This window comes from Nicotiana tomentosiformis, chromosome 8 (genome assembly GCF_000390325.3).
Source record: "Nicotiana tomentosiformis chromosome 8, ASM39032v3, whole genome shotgun sequence".
Taxonomy (NCBI): domain Eukaryota; kingdom Viridiplantae; phylum Streptophyta; class Magnoliopsida; order Solanales; family Solanaceae; genus Nicotiana; species Nicotiana tomentosiformis.
In genome coordinates, this window is record NC_090819.1 from 103810848 (window position 1) to 103829666 (window position 18819).

Below are 18819 nucleotides of genomic sequence, written 5' to 3' on the forward strand. Positions count from 1 at the left end.
CAGGGTTAATATTGCTCATAAGAATCTGTCGAGTTCTTACTCGCCTATTCAAGCTAACCTAACGCCTATATGTCTATGGAGTTAGAATCAACAAGAACGCATTTATAAATCCTGTAAATCAACCAAGCAAGGCAATTAGGTATATGTCTATCCTAACCACGAATCTGTTCCCCGATGCCCGAGTTCAAGAACTTGCCCTACTCAATCCTGTATGCAATATAGAATTCCCACTTTCGAGTTCAATTCTAGATGCGTAGATAATATTCAATTGGTGATCAAGCAATCAAATAAATAAGCGCAAGATTGAATAAATAAACTAATATGATAATTCAAGAAGTCAAAATCAATATCTGAATAACAATAGTCATGAAAGAACCACAACCCTAGAACGTGAAGTTTAGCTCCATATAGACATGGTAGCCAAACAACAAATCATACAAAGAAACATAAAGATTACTAAGTTTGGTGGGAGAAAGATGAAACTTGATGAATTCCGGCCTCCACAGCTTTGTCGTGGCTTTTTCCCCCTTCCCAATATGTTCGATCACCTCAAAGAGGCGTTTTTAGTTTATATATTGCGTACAAAAGTCGTGGGCCAAAGCTCTCCTATTCCTAGTCCAAATCGGCTTCAGGGATTGATGCTAAGGTGGATGCGACGCATCCACCTTGTCCTCCATTTCAATTTTTGCCTGCGAAGGTGGACGCGACGCATCCAGCCTTCTCTTCTACTTCCCAGTTTCGCACGCGATGGCGAACGCTATGGCCCAACTTCACTGCTAAGGTTGCATGCAGGATGATGTTTTCCTAGGTTGGATGCGACGCATCCAACCCTTCTTCCTCTGGCTAAACCACCTTTTCTTCATATTTTGCACTCCGAACACCTTAAATCGTCACACATAACTTAATTAGTCATCAAACCAATAATTACACCATGTTGGGCGTTTTAAAGATTAAATAACATCAAGAAGTGGTTAAAACATGGGTAAAGTAACATCAACACATATCGAAATATGCCAAACATCACTTACTCTAGGTTATGTTAATACTGACAAAGAAGTTCCATGGTGTTGCTATGCGTAACACTTAATATTATTTTGATGAATTGTTGTTAAATACATTATAATTAAGTTTTTGGGTTGTCACTATTTTGTATTTATCTAAGAATATTTAGTAGTTGGGCAGCAATTTTTATTTCATATTTATCCAAAATTCTTAAAGACAACTTTGATTGACTTAGTCTTCCATAAACTCCCCATTTTCATTCTTTCAAGAAAAAGAAAAATATCCCTACCCTCTCTCCTTCTTATCACCTGAAAACTTTATGAAAATAACCATAAATTTCCACTAAACCAACCAGCAAAATTCGTTCTTGGTGAAGCTCAAGTTGCTCCTCTCTTTTGTGGTAAGATACTAAACCCGTTTTTACACTAGACAGCTATTAGTATTTTCTCCATATCTTTTTGTATAGAGCTCTGTTTTAAGTGATCTAAGACTTTCTGGAAAGATATTTTATAGATCTATAACTCTTATGAAGTAATAAAAACCTGGTTTGTCTTTTATTTATCCGAAAATAGGTGATTAAGTATAGGGCGGGTGCAGCCCAGATTTTCTATTTTACAAACTCTCCCTGTACTACTGTTAGTAAGTTTAGCATAACTTTTTGTACAAAATTGATATGAGGGTGATTCAAAATGTTCTGAAACTCTAAGACACATATATACAACTGTAAAGAAGACTACACGGTCTAGTTTGTCCTTTTTCATCTTCAAATCTGAGTCACAACACGAGGTAGTGATACTGTCCAGAATTTCTGTTTCAAACATTTTGGGTAATTTTCACCAATATCATGTTTAGTTTGACATGTTAAATTACTGAACTTATATAGATATTTTATTATGTATTTAAGGTATATATATCCTTGTAAAAGCTAAGGGGGAGTGTTTGAGGAAGTGGACGAATTTGGTTTATTTAGGGCGTAGACGATTCGAACGTCCTCAAGTTGTGGTTGAACTATTTTGTGGTAAAACACCAAGGTTTGTGTATAAACTTTGTACTCTTTTTACTTGCTGGAATATTTTAAAATAACCTGATATTTTATTTTTCTTCTCTTCAATTAATAGCATTGTATTAGTGTTATATCAAGTATTGCAAGATATTTGCTAAATCGCCCACTCGTACGGATTGTTTGATCATTTTGCATTCTTGTTGGGACTTTGTCCTTCTTGTGGCAGTGACTTTGTCACTCATCTTGGCATGCCTTTTGATTTGGATCTTTTGCCATCTTGACTTTGAATTTGTAGTTCGTCTTAAATTATGGAACTTGTCCGTGTTAAGTACGAACTAGGAAGCCATTTTTAATATGGTTCTTGATTCTCTTGGCTGTTGGATTTTGACCCTACTTGATTTTGGGTTTCGGTCCATCTTGATATCTGATTTTGCTTAGAGTGATGGCATGACGTACATATTGGGCGAAAAAAATAGATATTTGACAAGCTTTCTTGGATTGATAATATACACTTTCTCAACTCTTGAATCTTGAACATAGTTATTGATAATTGGAAACACTTCAAGGGTTGATATTTGATACTTTTGATATATTTGTTTACTTGTTTTAAATTATATTTCATTTGAGCTACCTATGACTAAAAATAAGAATTGGAGAATTTAATGGCTCCAAGCCCCCAAAGTTTATACGCCACTAAGCTTTATGCTTAGCGATAGTTGTTTTCTATCGTAGGTAATGTACGGGATGAAATTTGAAGACGGCTTTATGAAGTAGTCTTTTTGGGAGCACTTATGGAGATCACATTTGCATATGCACCATGGTTTTGTATAGTTTTGGGACTTGTACATGATATATATATCACACTTATGTATGTTATTTGGAGGCTTGGATATTAAGACAAAGATCTTGTAACTTGAATTTGATAACTTATTTTGTTATTTTAAGGCGTGTTAATAACTCAAGTCTTGTAATATGTTAAATTTAGACTTTGTCTTATATATATGTACAAAGGAGAAAACTAGTTTTCCTTTTTATGCCCGATAGTTTAAAATTTATGTACAATACAAACTTGCAGTGATGTCGAAAGAACGTATAATTTTGTTAGAAAGTTGCTTTAACATGTTGATTATTCAAAAAGGGTTATATCACCTTATGTTGAAATTTTGACATTGTATTTCATTTTAAAAAATAAAATAAAATTATGAAGAGTATTTTCGAAAATAAAAATATTGCACTTTGGACCTCATCGCATGGGCCTATTTTCGCTACTAAATTATTCTGAATATTTTTTAATTAATATCTTCTTAATGTTGTAAGTAGTAAATTAAATTTGTTTCGTAAGTAGCACCCTCCCAAAGGGGTTGCTACATTAGTGGTAGATCATGGCATTACTGGTTTCATGAGTTACACCAAAGTAATGACTACTTTCTTGCCAATTTATAACCATTATCTCACGAGAAATAATGCACTTTAACATTAAAATGCACCAATACCAACATTCCCCCCACTTATTTTAATATTAAAATAATAAAGTTTACCAGATGAAGGGAGACTATTATACATAATGAAGGTATGCTCTGCATTGAACCTCCACTTAGTAAAATAGCAATCTCTATTCCAGAGTCAGTAGTGGTCTCAGACTTGAACTATGACTGTTTTAGGGAAATAAAGCATCACTGCTTATACATAATAACCAAGATGTTGACATGAGCTTTATTAGTCAGCACATTACGGGCTTGTGCTATCCCGGTTTTCATGAGCATTTTTTTAGAATAAGCCCAATTCTCATAGGAAGCGGCCTAGTTCCACACTCACATAGGTAAAATCTGTCAAGGGTGCTCCTGTAAGTGCTCCTGTAACTCTAACACCTCACTCATACGAGCTACAAATTTTTATTAAGAGTTAATAAAACTCAACCTCGCAAATCATTATGGCATCATATGATTCGTTCTTCCCATTGAACCTGGTTATAGGATCTCTAGTCCCCAGGTAAGGTTTCCTCATATATAACTTATGAGTTTATGGGCTTCAATCCCATCCCCCTCGATGTACTCCAAACCATCTCTCTTGCCAAGGCCTTGGTTAATGGATCTGTAAAATTATCACATAATCAACATCAATATTATCACTTTTCAAATATCACACATAGGTTTGGATTTACCGTTGTAATAACGGATTTGTACTCTACCAATAGCAGTGGTGCTATCACAATGAATTAAAATAGGAGAAATTGATTTTTCAAAATAAGAAATTTGAAATAATAAATCTCTCAACCAATTCGCTTCCTCGCTAGCTGAAGTTAAAGCAAGTAGCTCAGCCTCCATGGAAGAGTTAGCAATTATTATTATTATTATTATTATTATTTATTTCCAAAAAATAGCACCACCTCTCAAAGATAAAATATTCCAATCTGCATCAGAAAAGCCTTCGAGTACAACATGATGTTTTTTATAAAACATGGCATAGATTTTGTACCAAGAAAATATCTCATACCTCTTGTTATGGCATGTCAATTTTCATTACCTTGCCTACTTGTAAACCTGCTAAATACTCCTACCGCGTACGCAATATCAGGTCGAGTACAATCAGTCACATATCTCAAGCTTTCAATTAAGCTAGCATATTTTTTACGATCCCAATTTCCCTCCGTAGGATATCATGATAGCACCTAGTCTTTAAAATTAGGTAAGCTTAACAAACATGCGAAAATAATTAAAATAATAATTAAAGCCTCAAAACTCAACAACTAATATAAGAAAAGTCTCCACAATTCAGTATATATACAATAGCCCAAAAACCGACGAAATACAAGTCGCAAGCTCTATGAAGTGATACTGAATATCTCCATACAATAGTGTCTAAATAAGGATAAGAAAATAAAATAATCCAGGTAGAGGAGGACTCCGAAGCCTGCGGACGCCGGCAGATATATCTTGAAGTCTCCGAAAAACTGAACTCCCGCTAGTGCCTGGACTGGTAAGAAGTACCTGGATCTACACAAAAAGATGTGCGAAAGCATATCATGAGTACACCACAACGGTACCGAGTAAGTACCAAGCCTAACCTCGATAGAGTAGTGACGAGGTCAGGTCAAGGCCCTACTAAAATTAAAAAAAAAGATTGAACAAGTGTAAGGCAGTGTAATAATGACAATACTGAAATCGAAACAACAAATAGCATATCAAGGTTAGCTACACGAAACTAAAGCAATTAGTGCAACACGGAGAAAATAATTAATAATATGCTAAGGAAAACAACAACCAAAGACAAGTGCAAAAATGGAGAAATGACAACAAGATCCACTACCGAGGTATTACCTAGTAGTCTCAAATCATAAGAATAAATCACAATCTTTCCTTATATCACCGCGGGAGCCTTTACATTTAGTTTTGAAAATCATTTTCCCGAAATAGCATCCCCGGTTTTAGCCCACCTTATCACACCACATGACTTCTAGTAGTTCCCCTACTAGCCACGCGTATCAAGCCACCTTATCTCACCGCATGCTTTTCAACCCCAAAACCTTATTTTATATGTGGCCATTATTTTAAATAAGCATAATTAGCCATTTTTATATTGGGTTTAACAACCATCATAATTGCCGCAAACAATTGTCGTTAGAGTTAATTATTTTTAGCGGCAATAAATAATATATTTTACCAGTTTTTGTCAGAAAGGCCGCTAAAAGCTTTGCCGACCCCAACATCAGCGGCTAAATGCCAATGTCCAGTAAAGGATATAGCGGCTATTGTTATTGCCGCTAAAGCCGTTTTGTATTGCCGCTAAAGACCCTTTTTGTTGTAGTGACAATATGAAATGACAGCAAAAAATACAACGAGGTACCGCCTCGTGTATAATGAAATCAAACTGAGGTACCGCCTCGTATAATCAAGAATAACAACAGAGGTACCGCCTCGTATTCACATTTCTCAATTTCAATCACAATCCTTCCTTATACCGCCGCGTGAGCCTTGTATTTGAAAATAAGTTTTGAAAATAGTTTTTCCGAAATAGCTACACGCACTTTAGCCTACCTTATGACGTTGCGTGGCTTCACGTAGTTCCCTACGAGTAACACGCACATAAGTCTCACCTTATACCGCCGCATGCACATCAACCCAAGCCTTATATCGCTGTATGCGCATCAACATCATATCACAATAACAGCTCGCACCATAAGTGCCCACAAATCATAACTGGCCAACAACAACAATGTCAATATTTCCATAACAATAGTCCATGGCTCCAACACAACGTATACGAGAATACCAATAACAATAATGGATGAAAAATGCTCAAAAGGATAGATGTTTCAATAATAACCAACATCGTCTCAACGTATTAACAACTTCCACAATCTCAACATCAAATAACTCAACAATGGGAAAAATATAACCATAATATTAAATAAGACTAACTCACAATAAAGGAAATAATCTTCAACAATGAGTATCAAGTAACGAAAGTCAACAAATAAAGGGGCAACATGAACAATTAATTCAACAATGATAATTAACAATGAAAAGATAACATGTGATAATAAATGGGATAACAAGTTCAACTAAAGCATAAGAGTATTTTAGCAAGTAGGATGTAGAACAATTACTAAACGAGTCAACTAAGGCATTTAAGGATAGTCTAATACAATTAAGGATGATTTAACTATGAGAATTCAAAACATAATATGGCATTTCAATGAAAGAATGGACAACCCGTGTACCCACTTGTCACCTTGCGTACACGAATTTCACTTAGCACAATTGAATCAAATAATACTAATCCTAAGGGGTAGTTCCCCCACACGAAGTTAGGCAAGACATTTACCGATTTTGGTTAGATTTGAGCTGTGGGGGCGGATTTCAAGGAAAAGGCTATTTTCGAGTGTTAAATTGGCCTAACCGACTCAATAACATCAAACAATGCTAGAGAATTCAATTGCAACAGATAAAGTCTCAATCCGGGGCCCACCCAGTCAAAACCCGGGTCCAATGGTAGATTCCATCTATCCATGAACCCACGAGTTCATATATGAGATTAGTTTCAAGATTCGAGTCTAAATCGACTCTCAAAACTCAATTTCTTATTTTTCACAAACTTGACAAAGTTTCATAAATTTCTATTTTGATTCACATGATTTTGATGTTAAAATCTAAGATAAGTTGATGGAATATGATTAGAAATATATTAGGATCACTTACCCAAGGTTTGTAGGTTAAAATCCCCTCTCCAAATTGTCTCCTATCGAGTCTAGGGTTCAAAAATGAGAGAATGAACTCAAAAATTCCGTCCCTCAGCTATTTGTCCAGTCGTAGATGTCGCATTTGCGACCTGGGCCCCGCAAATGCGAACCCCGCAAATGCGAAGAATCTATCATAAATGCGAAGACCTTCCCATCTCTACTATCATCGCAATTGCGATGAATAGTTTGTAATTGCGAACAATGGACCTTCACAATTGCGACCAAAGCAATCGCAAAGCGAACTAGCTCATTCCCAGCATACTTCGCAAATGCGAACACTGGGTTCGCAAATGCGAACCCAACAGTCTTGGCTCAACTTCACAAATACGAACTTAGACCTCACAATTGCGAGATCTGAGGCCTGTACAGAAACCAACAACTCATTGGATTCCAACCACACTCCGCTAAGCGTCCGAAACTCACCCGAGCCTTCGGGGATCCAAACCAAACATCCACACAAGTATAAAAATATCATACAAACTTACTCGCGCGATCAAAACGCATAAATAACATCTAAAACTATGAATTGGACTCTAAAACGCATGATTTTCGAAGAGAATTTCAAGAACTTCTAAAATTACAACTATACGTCCGATTCCTATCAATTCAAATCCGAATGAAGCCAAATTTTATAAACAAGTTCTAAATTTCATAACGGACCTATTCCAATTCCCAAAATCAATTTCCGAGCTCAATAGCTAATAGTCAACCTACGGTCAAAGTTTTAAATTTAAAATTGCCAAATTTTGGCAAAACAACACAAATCAACCTACGGACTTCCCAAATCAATTCTGGGCATACACCCAAGTCCAAAATCACGATACGAAGCTATCAGAGTCATAAAAACATAGTTCCGGGGTCGTTTTCACAAAAGTCAAAGTTTGTTCAACATTTTAAAATATAAACTTCTAAGTCTAGAATTAAGGGTCCAAATCAACCCGAAAGCCTTCCGGAACGAAACTAATCAATCCTGAAAGTTATAAAGACATAAACACACAAGTGTGAAGCAATAAAAGGGATAACGGGGTGCAAATACACAAAATAACCGATCGAGCCGTTACAACTCCCTACTCAAGGGATTTAAAATCACGACCTACCCTAGTAGGATTTCAACTCCACTATACTAAACAAACTTCAGATTATAACCTATTGCAATTTAGAAATTAAACTATTAATCTCTCATCCCTTACAATAACTCTATTGTAAGCCATTTGCAATAACTCTATTACAAAGTAACGCTATTGACTAACTTTAGTCAAACAACCAAAATAATAATGGTTAAATAATGTCCTACAAAATACTTTTAGAAAGCCGTGTAGGTTTACAAGTAAAGAACAAAAGACAAAGACTCAACAAACATAAGGAATCAAGACATCTTCAGTGTTGAGACATGGTCCTTGGTTTGTAGCAACTTTGTTCTTGAGTGCACATGGAGGAAATAGTGGCGGCTGACACTTGAGATGATAGGTTTTTCAGATTATCAAGTGTTTGATCAACCCTTGTATAATGTTATTTATATATGAGAAAGCATGTGTGAAAGGGACATTACACCTTTTGGTTTGGCCTCTAGCATCAGCGGTTGTGCCGTTGTACTGCTATCAGTCGGTACAGTAAAGTAGCTTTTACAATTGTAAAGTTGACTGTACGACATCTGAGGAACTAATCATATTTGTTCCCTTATATGTTTCCCTATCTAGTTTCTCGAGGACATTTGGTCAGTCAACAAATCATATCACAACAGGTGCAAAAGAACTAAATGCATCAGATTCCTATCTGGTTCCTCAACAAAGTTTGACGAATCATCAAAACCATAATCGCGTAACTTATCAATTTCCCCCTTTTTGATGATGACAAACTCAGAATTGATATTCACTATGGGAACAAGATTCCCAGCATGTTCCCCTACGAATCAAGCACCCCCCCTCCCCCCCCATGAAAACCAGATTCATGTTACTTCCCTCAATTATCTTTCCCTTTTTGGCATCATTAGAAAGAAAGACACAATTAGCACAAGCAAAAAGAAGTCCAACAATATTAACTCATGCCATTTGTGTGCACACAACATGGACAGACACAGAACACAAGATATTAACATTGCACAAAATAGATAGTAATTGCTCATTAGAAATAAGGAGAAAAATAGAGTAACAATAGTACCAATCACACAAATATTACAAATTTAACCAGCCAATAGGCCATTGTCATTAATAAACAACACACAAAAAGGAACATGACTTTGGATAGGACTGGTAGGGGTTCAAAAGTAGGAGGCACTGGGCAGGAAGCAAGAGAGATTAGAGAGAAAAAGCCTTGAGGAGTTTGTCCAATCTTTCATTTGCAGCTCTTTGTTCAGTGATTAGTTGCTCATTTAGGTTCTCAACCTGTTTCCTCAACTCGGCATTTTTAGCCTTCAACCTAGAAAACTCTTCTCCCTGGAAACTACTGGAACTAGGTTCCTTCTTGTTCTGATTGAGCTTGGATTGCAAGATGGCATTTTGAGCCTGAAGTCACTTAATCTCTGCATTAGCTAATTCCTAAGCATTAATCAGTTGGGAGATGTTTGAGTTGCTCCCTACACCTCCTTCCTTCACCACTCACTTACATTCTTCCAGTGTTTCATGGTAAACATTTGCTTTCTGGTCCACATAAAACCTTTTCCCAATGGGATCTCGAAATGCTCCAAGACCTTTGTAAGGAGGAACCCATAAGAGAGACCATATTTTTTATCATTAAAGTGTAATGACCCGATCAGTCGTTTTTAGAAATTATACTTTGCTTGGTAGTTTGGGGGCACGAGTAGCTCCGTATGATGTATTATGGCTTATGTGAATTATTGGTTTTGGTTTTCAAGTATTTCTGAACTTGTTTGGAAGAATGAATTTTATCATTGAAGCTTTAAGTTGGAAGAGTTGACCAAGCTTGACTTTTGTGAATTTGACCTTGGAACAGAGTTTTGATAGTTCCATTAGTTTCGAACGGTGATTTTGGACTCGGGCATATGCCCGGATTTTCATTTGGATACTTATTGAAGGATTCGACACTAATTGGCGAAAGTTGAAAATTTGAAGCTTTGGAAAGTTCATAAGTTTGACCGGGAGTTGACTTTGATGATATCAGATTCAGATTGTGGTTCTGGGAACTGGGATAGCTTTGTTACGTCATTTGGGACTTGTGTGCAAAATTTGAGTTCATTCTGAGTTGATTTGATATGTTTCGGCGCAAGTTTTGAAAGTTGAAAGTTCATTTAAGTTCGAATTGAGGTGCATTCATCGTTTCGATGTTGTTATGTATGATTTGAGGCATAGAGTAGGTCCGTGTTATGTTATAGGACTTGTTGGTATATTATGACATGGTCCCAAGTGGCCCGGGTGAGTTACGGACGTGTCTTAGACCATTTTCCATTCATATGTTATGGCTAGTAGCTGTTGGTACTGATGTTGCGCACCTGCGACTGATTTTGTGTAGGTGCGGTGGTCGCAGAAGCAGAGAGGTGATATTACCTGCGAAAGGAGCTGAGTTTGAGAGTCATCGCAGATGCGGAGCTTGAGGCGCATTTGCAGTCGCACAGAAACGATGTCCATGGGCGCAGAAGCGAGATTGAGCGCAAAAGTGAGATTTTGAACCGCACCTGCGCATGTGCAGAAGCGGGGAAAGTCACGCAGGTGCGGAAGACTGGTTTTCAGAGAGGCTTCACAAAATCAAAATTGTTCCGCAGAAGCGGAGGTTGTAGATGCGACAATGTGACCGCATATGTGGGATTTGCTGGGCATAAGCTACAAAATCGAGGTTTTTGGTTCTTTTATCATATTTTTAGATTTTGGGCTCAAATTGAGGCGAGGTTTGAAGAAATTTTCATCACGTAGATTGGGTATGTATTTTACACTCGGTTTTGATTATATTTCGCGAATCTATCTTCATTTTTGGCAATTGATTGATGATTTCAAAAGAGAAATTGAGGGTTTTGTCTAAAATTTTATAAAGTGAAATTTTGAGTTTTGAACATTGATTCGGAGTCGGATTTGAGTGAAACTAGTACGGTTCGACTCGTAATTGAATGGGTTATCAGATTATTTTGAGTTTTATCGGGTTTTGAGGTGCGGACCCGAGTTTGACTTTTTGGTTGACTTTGGACTTTTGATTAAAGATTTGACCTTTATCATTTGGAATTGTTTCCTTAGGCTTCATTTGATGCATTTGAGTTGCTTTTGGCTGGTTTTGAGTCGTGCGGAGGTCGGTACGCGCAATATGGCATTTTTGGAGCATTGTTTGTCTTGCTCGATATTGGATTTGGCTTGTTCGAAGTAAGTAACACTTCTAAACTTGGTGCTGAGGGTATGAAATACCGAATTATGTGTTATGTAATTGATGTTGAGGTGATACGCATGCTAGGTGATGGGCGTGTGGGCGTGCACCGTGTGAATTGTGATTTACTCGATTCTATGGAACTGTGTAGCCATCTTTCTGAACATTTTTATTGTACACTATGTGTTAGAGCACTTGAGCTGTAATTTATGCTAGAAATCATGTTTAGACTATATGTTGGCACTATTAGGACCCACAATGGTCGTTCTTCATTGTTGAGTTATTTGCTTAATTTTAGTTATGTACTCAGTCGCATTCATCATTTCACATCATATCTCAGTCTCTGTTATTGTATATTGTCACATCTCGTATCATTGATTAGGGCTGCTTAGTATGAGCGTTGTAAGCCCGAGAGACTGGAGAGATTGGTGAGTGAGTTAAGGCATGAGTGCCATGTTATGAGTGATATATATATATATATATATATATATATATATATATATATATATATATATATATGTGTGTGTGTGTGTGTGTGTGTGTGGGTGGGGGGAGGGAGGGGGGATCGGGTTGCACGCCGCAACAAGCCTTATGGCTATATATATGTGTGGATCGGGTTGCACGTCGCAACAAGCCTTATGGCTATATATATGTGGATCGGGTTGCACGCCGCAACAGGCCCTATGGCTATTTGTGGATCGGGTTGCACACCACAACAGGCCTATGGCTATTTGTGGATCGGGTTGCATGCCGTAGCAGGTATTGTACAATGCTAAGTGACTGGGTGTGGTGAGTATTGGGCATGGTGAGAGAAAATACGAGATAGTGAGATTGAGTACTCTGAGAGTGTGAGCACATGAGTTCATCACTGAGATACATTGCATTTGACATGCTTACTTGAGACACATGCATAGAGATGCATTCCCTTCTGTTACCCGGCTTTGGTGACGTTCATGATTTCACTTGTATATTGACATGTAAGCATAAATATGTATTTTCCTTATGCTATCTGAAAATGAAACATCTTATTTATTGTTGAAAGGTTTTTGGAGAAATCACAGTTTTCAAACTTACTCATATGCTTTTGGGGTTTTAGGTGAAAGATTTGGGATTTACTGTTATACTTGAAAAACATGTCTATTTTTCCATAACTGTGGACGAGTTGGGCATCTTACCTCTGAGTTATTTTTATGTACCCTTTTATTATATTGTTATGAACTGTTGCTGGTTATTGGAGTTGGACTCTGACCCTTGTCCCATCTCGTCACTACTTTTCACCTAAGGTTAGGTTTGTTACTTATTGAGTTCATGGGGTCGGTTGTACTCATACTACACTTCTGCACCTTGCGTGTAGATATTGGATGTTGATGTTGCTGTTTACAACGGGAGCTGGAGTTGAAGATGTACATGCGTTCTAGTTATGGCTATCACTTGTCCTTGGTAGCATTATATTCAAAATTTTGTTCATTTACATTTTAAACAGATGTTGTACTTATTTCGATTAAGTTTTTTTTTTGTAAAAATCTAACTCTTAGAAGCTCATGATTTGTACTATCAGTCCTTGGGAAATTCTTGTATAAAAGCAGTTGTATTATCATTTCATTTCTTAATAAATCTCATTAAATTGGATATTTGTTAATTGGCTTATCTGATGGTTTGGATTAGGTGCCATCATGACTAGTTGGATTTTGGGTCGTGACATAATGTCTGATACCTTCAGTATGTGTTCAATCATGATTCCAGGAAGGCTTATAGAAGTGAAGGATTCCAATGCTTCGAGAAGAACCATGTCCGCAATGAAGGTGATGGATTTCCTCTCAGCCTGAGGGAATAGCACTTCGTTCACCAGCTCAAACAACAACTGATACTTTGGCTTGAGAGCTTTCTTGTGCACCTTTTCCCCGGACAAAATCACTTCCTTCTTGATAATCAGCTTCTTAAAATTAGGGGAACCAGTTCCCTCCACTGGTCTCATCCCATATGTGGGCACTTCAAGAATCTCTCCAAGTGTGTTCTCATCTAAGACAAAATCCTTCACATTAATCTTCAGACATAATGTGGCCCCATCCACCATAAACGGCCCAACATAGAAATTTTGCACTTCTTCTTCATACACTTTTGGACTTTGGGTTTCAAAAAGATGGCTCCACTTTTGGAACTCCACAATTTCCACAAGCTGTCTCATTCCTGCATGTTCAATAATCTCAGGGTCAAAAGCGACCCCACAACACTTTTTGATTTTTGAGGTTGGCTTTTCTTTTAAATTTAGACAACTCCGCCCTTGCCCTTTTGGAGGAACCATGTTTCTCGCCAGTACTCTTCCTCTTTCTCAGAGGCTTCTTCTCCTTTTTTTCTTGCTCTACTTCTTCTTCCTTCTCATCTTCATCAGCCACTTCACTAAAAATTTCTTTCTCATACACTAGTTTCTTTCCCATAGTAAAAACTTTTTTCTTTGCATTTTTCCTAACAAAAGGAGGTGTTTCCTTCACAGGCTCCTCATCATCAACCTCCACCACATCTGTTGGTAGCACTTCCTCTTTATCGACTAACCTGTTTTTCACTAGTCTTATTTTTTTTCTTTTCCTTATTTGCCTTCGGAGCATTATCGAAATCAGCCATGCTCTACTCCCTAGTAGTAGGGCGCTTGGATATAATATCTTTCTTTTTCTTGAGACCACCCCTTGAATCTATGAAACTTATCACAGCTTAGTTATCTGAATCATCATCACCACTCTCATGAGAATGACTGTCAGAATCATATTTTATCTTAGGGTACACAATTTCTAGAGGTACAGTAATGAGGGGATCAAACTGGGGTGTGTCAGTATTGTCCAGGTTAGGCCTTGTGGAACCTGGTGTCTCATCCCAAGTAGGAGCAGTAGACTTCCCTTGGGCAGAGGGACGAGGTCCCTCAGTAGGTTCCCCTATAGTACACACAAGCACCTGTTCCCCGTGACTTATATGTTCCCCCTGACTTAGTAGTTTCCCCTTCACTACTACCACTAGCCTATGAGCCCTAAACCAAACACTCCATAAAGACAAGTTCCCCTTCAAGAATAGTAGATCCCTCCTTGTTTAGTTCACTCAGATTTCCTTCAACCTCTATATATATTACGTCTTTATCAGTGGAGAGAGATGGAGGGTTACCTGATATAATAAAAATACTCAGAATGTTTTCCTCAGCAACGAGTGTCTCAGAAATCTCAGATACACGTGGTTCCTCAGCAACACTAGAACCCATCTGTTTCTCCAACCTTGCTTCATATATCACTGCGTGTTGACTGGACACTTCGATACCTTCATCGGCTTCCATAATTTCTTCTGTAGTTTGGAGAAATTGAGAAGTAGACGTTGTTTGGTCTGAGTCAGCCTTTTCAGTGGGAGCAGAAAGAGAAGGGGATGAGATAAACTTTTGGGGAGTTTGACTTTTTCTACTTTATTAGGGACCAGGACATATAATTTGGGAAGAGTGACAGTGGGGTTGGCTTCGTTAAAAATTGGGGCTTTTGGTGGTGAAACATTTGGCTCAGATCCAGATGGAGATATTATTTTAGAAGGAGACAAGATTGTGTTTTCTTCAGGCATTTTTGGAGATTGAGAATATGGTTAAGACATGTTGAATTTTCTTAGCAACAGACAAGAGAAGATGGTTCGATGACAAAGAGAGAGGATGTTCGGGGTTTGATATGAGGAGAGAGAAAAAAGTTAGGTTTATAAAAATAAAGAGGGCAGCGGTTACAAATGGGTGTGAGAGAGAGAAAGGGGTCAATAGGTTGGTTTAGAAATGATGTAACGTTTGTGCTTAAAAGAAATTAGAAGAGGCGGGAACAAACTAATGACATGGCACCTTAGTAGTTTAAAATAGATATAAGTGTAAAAAGAACTATTGACTTGAGTCATAGGAATCAGATTCCTTTACAGTTTTTGAAAATGTGAGCAAAAACTTCTAGATATGTGCAATGTCATTTGTCACTTGTTTTGTCTTGAATCTTCCATGCGTGTCTACCTGTAATAGTATCAAGTTGAGTTAGATGTTACCAGGAAACACTTTTTAGCATTGTACCTTTCCTTCTTCACATAGCCAATCATCGATAGACCAGGTCCTTAGTTGAGCTTGATCAATCCTAGCTCCAGAAGATTTCTCCCAAAGTGTTCTCTGCTTAGTGCCTTAGTGAAGATATCTGCTACATGGTCCTCCGTCTGGCAGAACTTCATACAGATAAGACCAATTTCAACATTGTCCCTTAAGAAGTGATGTCTCACATCAATGTGCTTTGTCCTCGTGTGTTGTACCGGGTTCTTTGCCATGTTGAGAGCACTTGTGTTATCATACAGTAATGGCACACAATCCGTATATACACCAAAGTCTTCAAGTTGTTACTTGATCTACAACAGTTGTGCACAACAAGAGGCATCAGCTATATACTCAGCTTTAGTATTAGAAAGAGCTACAAAGTTTTATTTCTTTGTACCCCATGAGATCAAACATGACCCTAGAAAATGTGTCATTCGAGATGTACTTTTCCTATCCACCAAATTTCCAGCATAATCAGCATATCCAATCAAGTTAAAATTATCTCCTAAGGCATTAAAGAGAACTAGGTCCTGCGTTCTCTTGAGAAACCTCAAAAAAATATTTGGCAGCCTTCAAATGAGATTCTTTTGGGCTTAATTGAAACCTAGCACACAACCCAACAATAAAGACAATATCAGTCCTTCTAGCAGTCAGGTACAAAAGTGATCCAATGATACCCTTATACATAGTTTCATTAACAGGAGAACCAGGTTCGTCCATGTCTAATCAAGTAGAAGTGGCAACAAGAGTATCAATGGCCTTAGAATTTTCATCTCAAATCTTTTCAGCAGCTCGTTGATGTACTTCTGTTGACTTATCATGGTTCCTTTTGATGTTTGCTTCACTTGCAACCTAAGGAAAAAGCTTAGCTCACCCATCATACTCGTCTTGAATTCACTTCCCATGAGCTTTGCAAACTCCTCACAAAGGGAATCATTTGTTGCACCAAAGATGATATCATCTACATAGACTTGCACTATCAACAGATTTCTCCCTCTTTTCTTCCGAAATAGAGTATTATCAATTTTTCCTCTAGTGAAGTCATTCTCAACAAGGAATTTCGACAATCTTTCATACCAAGTTTGAGGAGCTTGCTTCCAACCATATAGAGCCTTCTCAAGCTTGAAGACATGCTTAGGGTGCTCAAGACACTCAAATCCAGGAGGTTGTCCGACAAATGCTTCCTCCTTCAAATATCAATTCAAAAATGCACTTTTAACATCCATTTGGAATATTTTGAATTCCATATGAGATGCAAAAGCTACGAGAATTCGGATGGCTTTCATCCGAGCAGTAGGAGTAACTGTTTCATTATAGTCAATCCTTTCTTCTTGATTATATCCCTGGACCACCAACCTAGCTTTATTTCTTGTTGTATTTCCAAACTCATCAAGCTTATTTCTGAACACCCACCTGGTTCTAATCATTGTTCTGTCTGAAGGTCGAGGAACCAGGTGCTACACTTTGTTTCTTTCAAACTGATGGAGCTCTCTTGCATAGCAACAATCCAGTCAGCATCTTTTAATGCTTCCTTGATGTTTTTAGGCTCGATTTGAGACAAGAATGCTGAGAAAGCAAACATATTTCTTGCCTTAGATCTAGTTTGAATACTAGAATATAAAGGTGTGATCACATTTTGAAGGGGATGTGAACTTCTGTGCTTCCAATTAGATACTTAAACTTCAGAATTTGAGGGACCAGGTTCCTCCATATTTGAACCATCATTAACATCAACCGAAGTATGACTTTCACTCCTTTGTCCTGCATCAGGAGTACCTGATACAACATCAGCAACCCTATGTTCAGCTTCAGTCGAGGTGATAGAGGGACCAGGTTCCTCGGTCTCTGATGGAGGTTCTGCTGCATCTTCTTCATCACTTTGCTTAACTTGACTCATCAAATCAATCTTTCCATTGACAATATATATGGCTTCTCCTGGAACTTTTGAGAAGTCTCCATCTTTATTTTCTTTATTATTTGACCCTTTCCCACTTGATTCGTGGGATTCATCAAAGATCACATACACATTTTCTTCTACATATTTGGTCATTTTATTGTAGACTTTGTATGCCTTACTTTGAGAGGAGTAGCCAAGAAAAATACCCTTATAACTTTTAGCATCAAATTCTCTCAAAGCTTCCTTACCATTGTTGAGAACAAATCATTTGCATCCAAAAGCTCTTAGGTAAGATATCTTGGCTTTTCTCCCATTGAGCAGTTCATCGGGAGTCTTGCCAAGCAGGGACCTGATCATCCACATGTTAATCAGGTAACATGCAATAATGACTGCTTTAGCCTAAAAACGCTTAGGCACGCCACTGTCGATCAACATTATTCTAGCCATATCATCAAGAGTCTTGTTTTTCCTCTCCACAACACCATTTTGTTGGGGTGTTCTAGGAGCAGAAAAAGTATGACTTATACCATTTTTAGCACAAAGTTCATTAAACTTAGCATTGTCAAATTCAGTGCCATGATCGGATTTGATACTCACAACATGATATCCCATCTTCACTTGAATCTACTCCACAAATGCAACAAATACTAGAAAGGTTTCATTTTTGGTCCTCAGAAACAATGTTCATGTGAATCTAGAATAGTCGTCCACAATCACAAAGATGTACTTCTTTCCTCCTTTGCTAGGTATCCTCATAGATCCACAAAGATCCATATGAATAAAATCTAGTGGTCTTGATGTACTTACTTCCTTCTTTGGTTTAAACGAGGACCTGACCTGCTTCCCTTTTGCACAAGCATCACACACCTTGTGATCCTTGAACTTTGACTTGGGCAGCCCATGAACCACGTCCTTCTTGATCAACTTTTTAAACAAAGTAAAGCTTGCATGCCCCAGTCGTCTGTACCATAACTCAGCATCATCATTAATGACATTTAGGCATGTGAGATCACCACCATTCAGTGAGTCAAAATCTGCAACATAGATGTTCTTGAACCTTTTTGCTATTAATACCAATTCACCAATTTTGAGATTGGTGACAGTACAAGATTTTGACATGAACTTCACTTCATTTCCTTTGTCACAAATTTGGGACACGCTCAACAGGTTATATTTCAAACCATTCACGTAGTACACATTTTCAATTGCATGGGAGAGTATTTGCAATTTTGCCAACACCACGAATATAGCCCTTCTTGTCATTTCCAAAGGACATATTCCCACCTTGGAAGGCCTTGAGT

At 37.7% G+C, this 18819-nt stretch overlaps 1 long non-coding RNA gene across 1 annotated transcript; it reads left to right on the forward strand.

Moving 5' to 3' along the window:
- The first annotated feature begins 1280 nt into the window (after positions 1-1280).
- LOC138896704 (uncharacterized) lies at positions 1281-2886 on the forward strand. Its single transcript, XR_011410101.1, has 3 exons — positions 1281-1402; positions 1973-2033; positions 2738-2886. It is a non-coding gene; the product is annotated as an uncharacterized lncRNA (long non-coding RNA).
- The last annotated feature ends 15933 nt before the right edge of the window (positions 2887-18819 follow it).